Source organism: Drosophila sulfurigaster, chromosome X, assembly GCF_023558435.1.
Source record: "Drosophila sulfurigaster albostrigata strain 15112-1811.04 chromosome X, ASM2355843v2, whole genome shotgun sequence".
In the NCBI taxonomy this organism is placed as follows: Eukaryota; Metazoa; Arthropoda; class Insecta; order Diptera; family Drosophilidae; genus Drosophila; species Drosophila sulfurigaster.
This window is the reverse complement of record NC_084885.1, coordinates 28,171,939-28,181,830: the sequence shown is the minus strand read 5'-3', so window position 1 is coordinate 28,181,830 and position 9,892 is coordinate 28,171,939.

Genomic DNA, 9,892 nt, shown 5'->3' with positions numbered 1-9,892 from the left:
TTGTGCATTGATACCTTTCAGCTGGTCTTTGTCTTAAATATCGTTTAAAATCAAAAGCGTTGCAAAGTAAATATTAATTTCAAAACAATTAGATTAAAAGATGTATATTGTTTGTTTCAGTTTTCGAATTATCAACACTAAAAATACGGCCTTCTAGCTCTTACTTACCGCTTTGAACTCTGTATTGATAACCTTCAGATGTTTTTTGCCTTAAATGACGTTTAAAATCAAAAAAAACGTCACAATGTAATTATAAATTTACAAAAAAAAATTAAGTAAACGAATTTATTTTATTAGATTCAGTTTTCGAATTATCAAAGCATAAAGTACAGCCTCCCAGCTCTTACCACTTCCATCGAGTCTTTTCCAAAATTTACTTATGAAATTAAAGAGACTAAGAAATATGTATTAAAAAACTAAAATTATTAAACAATTCATATTTTGTAATTCCTCAAATAGCCCCAATTACTTTTATTTATAGGATACCAAACAAATGCTTATCTAATTATGATGAGATTGCTGACCATTTATATTATTTGACTAACTCTAAATGAATTATTTTCTAGTTATACGAAGGTCTCATTTTATATCTCATTGAATTTGTTTAACATATTGTGAAGCAATAAAAATAAAAATGCATCAAGCATTAACATATTCTCTGTCGCATAGTTTTTTCAAAGTTAAGTTTTAGTTGTGCCATTAATAAATAGTTGTTCATCCTGTGCATGATTATGCTCATTTTTATTATTAGAAGCATATTGAGTTTGATTGAATTGTAATTGAAAAATCTTATCACAAATACCAGCTGAAAAAATGTTGCAAAGTGAATTACACTCAATGCAATTTTACTTTGGTATATTTTGAATGCAGTAGTAATAATCAATATACCAAATGTAACTTGTGGTATTTTTTATTATATTAATTTAATGCATTGACATCACTTATTATTTATATTACAATAATCCGTATACTTGGTTTGACATATTTCAATATTTTTATGGTATATTGATATGGTATATTTTTACTAATAATACCGCACTATTTTGCTTTTATCCAAAATGTGAAGCGAGTATCTCGAAGTTGATGCACAGCTTTCTTGGTTGTCTTTTGTTTTGTTCGCGGGTTAGCTAAAAAAAACACGAAAGAAATTCATCAAACGAATTATTAGAAAAGTTTTCTAGTTGGCACCGTTCTTGCTGAAGATGCGAGCTGCCAACTCAGTTCTAGACGTAGACGGTAGATGGATAGAGCCCTTCGATGATGTTGAACGAGAAGAAGAAGAAGAAGCCGCCGCCAATAATGTTGAGCACGTCGAACGCGACGAAACAGATGAACAAACTTTAACAAACAACAAACAAACAAATAAACAGAGGCTTGACTCAAGGCAAAAGGCTCACTGACTGACTGACTGATGGACGGACAGGCGGACGGACGGACGGACAGACGGATGGTTGGGGGATGCCAACTTATTTATAAAAACGGTAGCAGGCAAAAGCGTAATGAAATTCTGTGCATATTCTGACGTACGCACACACACACACATAGATGCTTAGCTAACTGTAAGTTCGTTTTGTGCGATTGTCTTGCACATATGTGTGTGTGTGTGTGTGTGTGTGTGTGTGTGTGTGTGTGTGTGTGTGTGTGTGTGTGTGTGTGTGTATTGGAGAATAGTTCATCCTGTGGAGAGCAGAAGGAGGAGAAGGAAGTTGGAGAAGTTGAAGCGCGCGACGTCGCGTACGTGATGTTCATATTTTCATAGATTCAATAATTTATAAATTTTATGCTCACACACACACACACATACTGCATGTCTGTGTGATCTCTGCGCTGATTTGGCAGCTATCTCTCTGTGTCTGTCTGCGTGCGTTCGTGTTCCTTGTTGCCCTGTCGACAACTTTTATTGCAGATTCCTTCGGCGCACCTACAACACCTCCTCCCTCCCTCCCCTCTTCACCTCCTTTTGCCAGGCGGCGACAGCTGTGCCAAAAAAAGAAAAAGAAAAACTTTGGCCTCTCTTGGCCAATGACTTTGGTTCAACGGCTCAAATCTCTGTATGATATACATTTAATTGCATCAAGTATACGCAGCGTGCACAGGCGTATACTTAATTAATCGTACACTGTACGTAATCAGTTTAATTCGACATGTTAATTGATTTATTTTCTAACAAAGATTGCAATTTTATAGTAGGGTATCTGCTAGTCGAGCAGTTTGGATACATAATAGTATTGCAACATTAACATATCTATAACATAAAGTGAATTAAGTGCTTTTAAGATAAGATGTGTAATATGATCATAGAAGAAGTATTAGGTAGTCTATGTTATGTTCACGAGTTAAATAAAGATGAAATTAAAAAAAACTACTAAGTTGTATTTCAGAAAGTCTTTATCGTTTAACATGAGCATTTCAAATATTTATTTAAATTTAACATTAAGTTCTAGGCTACAAAAGAAAAACATAATACATTTATTGTGTATAATCATTCAGCACAACATTTTTGTATATAAATTTAATTATAATAACATCAAATAATCATGATATAATAAACTAATTTCTAGCATCAAAAAGTTGCTCTAAAACAAATTATTTTAAGTGGCGAACTTAAAAAAAATAATAATACCTATATATATTTTTTTTAATAAGATAGATATTTGTTTAAAAAGAAGTTCACAACATTTTATTTTGATATATAAATTTAGTTATTTCTGAAGTAAAATTTTAAAGATACATTTATCCGTTTTTTGGTCGGAAGAATTTGTAAAGATGATGCTATTTTTAAGTTCTCAGCTTTAAGTTTTCTAAGTTTTAGTCGCATAATTTATTTTATTGAAATTCAATTTTGTTGATTTTGTTGAAAGCTATAAAAAATCAAAGCAGCTTTCAATTGACTTCTTATTTAAATAGGTGAATGAAAAATTGAGTTTATTCCAATGTATTATATGTATATAGTATTTAGTATTTATAATTAAGTGTTTAGTATTGAGTATTTGGTTAACATTTGGTATTTAGTATTTAATAGTAAGTATATTGTATATAGTATTTAGTATATCGTAGTATACTGTTAGTATTTAGTAGTATATAGTAAGTAGTTGGTATTTTGTATGTAGTAGTATATACATAGTTAGTATTTAGTATTTTTCTATTTAGTATTTGCTATTGCTATTTTTTGTTGTTGGTATTTTTTGGTATTTGATATTTGATATTTAGTATTTGGTATTTGCTATTTTGTATTTGATGTTTTTATTTGGTATCTAGTGTATAGTATAAAAATATATTTCACTTTTTAAATTTAAAAAATTTTCATTGCGATATTCTCTAGTTTAAGAATTATTAATCTGTTTTTTTGTTTTTGCAAATTTGACTATCAATTTAATCGAAGTGGTGTTTGGTGAAGATTCCGCTTAGTCCCGGATACCCTGTAGAGGGTGTCGGTGGAGGGAGGAGGGAGGGAGGGGAAGGTGGAGAAACCGCGTGTGCTGTGATTTACATGCAAGCGCTGTAAAAAATGTTGTGTTGCCTGCTTTTTGGGGACGTGTAATGCCTACAAAATATGGAAAACCCCAAATGCAATCCATGTAACTGCATTGCAGAATGTGTGTGTGTGTGTGTGTGTGCGTATGTGTGTGTGTGTGTGTGTGTGAACAATAGGATGGGTAAACAAGAAACAAGCTAAATAAAATACAACACGCAGAAAACGAGAAACGAGTCGAGTCGAGTCGTCGACACTTTCAGTTTTTTAACTCAATTTTCAATAAAAACAGTGCAGAAAACTTTTTTCTGTGTTGTTAACTTAATTTCGCATGGCGCTGTTCGCTACTCGATTCTCGCTGCTCACAGCTCGCAGCTCGTTGCTAAAAGCATTTCATTGTTGTCCAACTCGTTCTTGCCAATACCCTGTAAAATAAGTGCGATGGGTATGCGAAGATTTTAGGACAGATTCTTGAAGAAATGACCAAGAGGTTGAAAAATATATGATATTAAGTTATGATATTCTGAAAAATTATTAAAAATGTCGTTATTCTTCAATTACAAAAATACACTTCAATATTCAGTCATAAGTTATTCTGTAATATTATTAAAAATTTCGTAAAGTTATTCTTTAACTACAATATTAAATAAATCTTTAATTTCGATATCTATCTTGTTGATTCTTGGCACACCTTTAAATAAACTCTTTAAGTTAAAATTCTCAACAATTTATCAACTAACTTGTCAACTAACCAAGTGAATTTCGAAATAATAAAGACTAGAGTTGTGTGCAATTTCATAGTTCAATATAGTCATATGATATTCTGTAATATTATTCAAAAATGCATTATTATATTCTTTAATTACAATATTAAATAAATCTTGAATTTTAACAGCGAACTTGTTGATTCTTGCCACACTTCTTCTTATATTCTTTAAGTTTAAATACTCAAAATTTCATCAACCTACTTGACAAGAAAACTCAGCGAATTTAGATCTCTTAAATTTGATGTATTCAATATTTAAGTTTATATTCTCAAAATTTTATAAATCAACTTTACAATTAAACAAGTGAACACAGCAGGTATTAAGTCTACAACGTTGAAATATTTAACATAACATGTTAACATGAAAATTTCCATCAATAACACATCATTTAAATATCAAATCATATACAATTTAATTACTGCTTTACAGGGTATTTGGTCATCGATCAACTCTGTGTTTTGAGCGTTTTGACTTGTTTTGTTATTGTCAAGCTGGGCAAGTGTGTGGGCGTGGCATCCAAAAGGCGAGGCAACGGCATTTTACACGCACTGAAAGATTTCACTTACATTGCATAGCAACGCTGCATTGGAGTGAGAGAGTGGGAAATAGAGAGAGAGAGAGATAGAGAGAGATGGAGCAAGAATTTAGGGAGTGAGTAAAAAGGACATGTAAAGGGGTTTTTCAACGGATGCTGCATAGGGTAAAAGTCTACAAAATGCAGTTAGTGTCAAATGTGAGTTAGTATCAGCAAAAGCACACACACACATGCAAACACATACACACACACACACACATGTTAACTGGAGTCCGGAAATTCCCAAGTTGTGCGCAAATGGCTTAACAGTTTCTTTGGCAAACAACATTTGATGAATAACGCAGCAACAGCAGAAGAAGCGACCCAAAAAAAATATCTAGAAGAAAAGAATGCTTGAGAAAAAGTGAGATTCTACTCTAAGAAAGAGAAGAAGTGGGAGAGAGAAAGAGAGAGAAAGAGAGAGATAGATAGAGATAGAGATAGATATAGATATAGATATAGATATAGATATAGATATAGATATAGATATAGATATAGATATAGATATAGATATAGATATAGATATAGATATAGATATAGATATAGATATAGATATAGATATATATAGATATAGATATAGATATAGATATAGATATAGATATAGATATAGATATAGATATAGATATAGATATAGATATAGATATAGATATAGATATAGATATAGATATAGATATAGATATAGATATAGATATAGATATAGATATAGATATAGATATAGATATAGATATAGATATAGATATAGATATAGATATAGATATAGATATAGATATAGATATAGATATAGATATAGATAGAGATAGAGATAGAGATAGAGATAGAGATAGAGATAGAGATAGAGATAGAGATAGAGATAGAGATAGAGATAGAGATAGAGATAGAGATAGAGATAGAGATAGAGATAGAGATAGAGATAGAGATAGAGATAGAGATAGAGATAGAGATAGAGATAGAGATAGAGATAGAGATAGAGATAGAGATAGAGATAGAGATAGAGATAGAGATAGAGATAGAGATAGAGATAGAGATAGAGATAGAGATAGAGATAGAGATAGAGATAGAGATAGAGATAGAGATAGAGATAGAGATAGAGATAGAGATAGAGATAGAGATAGAGATAGAGATAGAGATAGAGATAGAGATAGAGATAGAGATAGAGATAGAGATAGAGATAGAGATAGAGATAGAGATAGAGATAGAGATAGAGATAGAGATAGAGATAGAGATAGAGATAGAGATAGAGATAGAGATAGAGATAGAGATAGAGATAGAGATAGAGATAGAGATAGAGATAGAGATAGAGATAGAGATAGAGATAGAGATAGAGATAGAGATAGAGATAGAGATAGAGATAGAGATAGAGATAGAGATAGAGATAGAGATAGAGATAGAGATAGAGATAGAGATAGAGATAGAGATAGAGATAGAGATAGAGATAGAGATAGAGATAGAGATAGAGATAGAGATAGAGATAGAGATAGAGATAGAGATAGAGATAGAGATAGAGATAGAGATAGAGATAGAGATAGAGATAGAGATAGAGATAGAGATAGAGATAGAGATAGAGATAGAGATAGAGATAGAGATAGAGATAGAGATAGAGATAGAGATAGAGATAGAGATAGAGATAGAGATAGAGATAGAGATAGAAACAGAGATAGATAGATGCTTAATAATATCAGTAAACTAAAATATGAGTAAAACTAAACTACACAAAAATAATTGTTGATCATGTTATAAAATTTTTGTTTTCCTTTTACAAATAAGAACTTGGTCTTATTCATTCATATATTTATATGAAATGGTCTTACTTGAAATTAAGATGTGTTTTTTCTTAACATTAAGATTTTCATGTTCTTCTTTTGGAACAAAATTCTTAATATTCATACCAAAATCTTGACTTTAAAACTTTTTGTTTATTTAACAATACGGCACTGTTTTGCTATTATTCAAAATGGGTAGCGGGTATGTCACAGTCGAGCACACTCCACGATAGCTTTCTTACGTGTTTTCATTAAAATTATTGCTTAGTATTCAATTAAGGCTACATAAATTCTTTATAAATGTATTTATTGATTTTAAATTTGGACTTTTATGAATTGTATTTTTATTGCTCACTAATCTTTATTTAAAATACTATCGAATTTCTGTATTTTGTTTTTTTTAAATGTAATTATATTGTCTAATTAAATTCTATGTTGCTCTATTAAATATATTTATTAATTATTTTTGTATTATTATTATTTTTTATTTATTACTATTTTATTTATTACATTTCTTATAAATTATGCCTAACTTTTAAAGTTTCAAATTTGTATCATTAAATGTTATAATGAAAATGTTTCGAATGCAATGAAATTTGAATGTTAAATAGATAATTAGATCCAGTTAGACTTTCATCATAACTTCTACGCATTAACCCGATTGAGTAGCTTGAATTCAATGCTGAAATTATTCAAGTTTAATATTATTATGAGCAGTGTTCATAAAAGACAAACAGTTGACTCAAAACTTCTTCAAAGTCAGGTGCTGTAAAAGAGCTTTGCTCGGCTATCAAATTAAACGATTAATGTGAGGCCAAAGTCTAGCTGAATGCTTAAATTAAATGTAATAAAGGCAAAGGCATAAATTGATGAATTTGATTTGATATTCGTGGAAGCAAAAAATGTTGTTGTATTGTTGGAAAATTTCAAATTTGTTGCTTGTCGCTGTCGCTTTACTCATTTGCATGTCTAGATTTTCATAGAGAGAGAGACCATGCTACTAGTGGCGACATCTAGCGACGGCATTTGTGACATAAACCAATCAGTTTTTCCTGGAAAATATTGCCAGAGGAAGGAGGAAGCGACGATAGCTGCATTGAGCAATAACAAATATTCGTACTTATTTGTGAATCATATCGAATATCTTGAATGGGCCATCGCTCATGTGGCACACACACACACACACTCACACATACAATGCAATTATTATTGTTGTCATTTTTAGTCACTAATCACTCTCGAATAACGGGCCGCAGTCGATGTAGATGTGAATGTGAATGTGGATGTCGTTGTGGATGCCGCCGCCGGCAGCGTCATAATAAAAATAATGATGTGACATAAAAAAAAAAATGAAAGAGGGCAACGTTGCCACAAATATACACACACATATCGATATCTCCTCGATGTATGTGTGTGTGTGTGTGTTGTCATAAATCTTTCATTGATTGCAAACGAAGACATCGAAGACAACGTTGACAACGACCCAAGATGAGCCGTAGCAGCTGGCTCGATTGCTCGTTCTCTGCTCTCTAGTCTGCTTTTGCTTTGCCGCGAGATTGTCTGCTGTGTGTGTGTGTGTGTGTGTGTGTGTGTGTGTGTGTGTGTGGCATGTGGTTGCTGCTTCGGGAGGCAGACAGAGTGCCACACACAAGGTGGCGCGAAGCAATGCGATGCGATGCCAAGCGGTGGTTGCTGTCGATGTTCAAGTCGAAGTCGAAGTCGATGTGCCAAAACACAAGCGGGGCAAAAACTGAAATAGATATAAATGTATCAACCGACGACGACGCTGTTGCTCATTTCGTTATACACTTTCCCATCGGGTCAAACAGCTAATACGTTCAGTTGGTAAGGAAGCCTAATCAAAGTGAAAATAATTTATTTATTTACTTATGACTAAAATACAATTTATTTACTTACTTAGTTGTACTCTGTAGTATATCGATATACCAAATATAGGCTTCGGTATATTTTAGTAAAGTATTTATTTACTTAGTTGTACTTTTTTAAAATAATCTTAAAATAATACCGTTAAACTATAATTTATTTACTTACTTGGTTGTACTTTTTTAGTATATCGATATACCAAATATAGAATTCGGTATATTTAAGTATTTTTAAAATAATAATAATAAACACAAAAAAAAACGATTCATTTATTGACTAGTACTCTATAGTAAATCGATATACCAAATATAGAATTCGGTATATTTTAGTTTTTTTTAAATTACTCTTGCTGAAATATTACATTACTGAAAGTGTGTAAGCTGCATATACATATCTACTTTCCAATAGGGTCAAGCAGCTGACATGTTTAACTGCCGAATTGAAGTGGAAATTACTGAACATTATTTATTATGGTTGGAATTGAATCAAATTTAGTTATCAACTTTAAATTAAAATTATACAAAAAATACAAATTACTATTTGTACTCTATGGTATACCGATATACCATATAAATCCTTATTTTAGTGTTTTTTTTTTTAAATAATACTGCACAGTTTTACTTTTATTTTGTATGTGCAAATACTACGGGTCTTAGCTGGCAATATGGTATATTTTGCACTCTGTGGTATATTTTGAATGAACATACCAAATATTTTCCTTGGTATATTTATTTGGTATATTTTAAATCACTTTTATCCGCATTGGGAAACGTATGTCTTACGAAAATTGTAAAAGTTATGAAAGAAAAACTTTTGATTGGAAAATTACGCCTACTGCAATCGTATCTTAGCTGCTTTAGCTGATGATCTGGTATATTTTGTATATATTTCAATATACCAAATATGACTTTCGGTCTATTTTAGTATTTTTGCGATATATCATTTCGTATATGTTAAGAATAATTCCGCCCTGATTTTGCCTTAATTAAAAATGGCTAGTACTTGTCTGACTAGTTTATAATACATTTTATATATTATATGTATTTATTTATATATTTTGTTATAAATAAATTTGTTGTTAAAAAATGTGATTTGAAAGTTATTATTTAAAATTTGTTGAATGTAAACAAAATATGATTTAAGAGTTATTATTTTAAGGGTATTTGCTAGTCGACACTGTGCGACAAACTTTTGTGTGTGCGTGACTCTCTCTCTCTCTCTGTGTGTGTGCGTATAGTATTGTTATATATATATATGTGTGTGTGTATGTGCGAATATTTTTTGTTGTGTTCGTTTATCTTGTTTATCATGGATTTCATTATGGCTGCGGTTGCGTGTCTTTTGCTTTGCGGTGGCTTATGTCGCCATTCGATTTTGAAAATGTAAATCTCTTGTACTCATCCTGTGCCATCATCTTGCGATGCCCTCTCTCTCT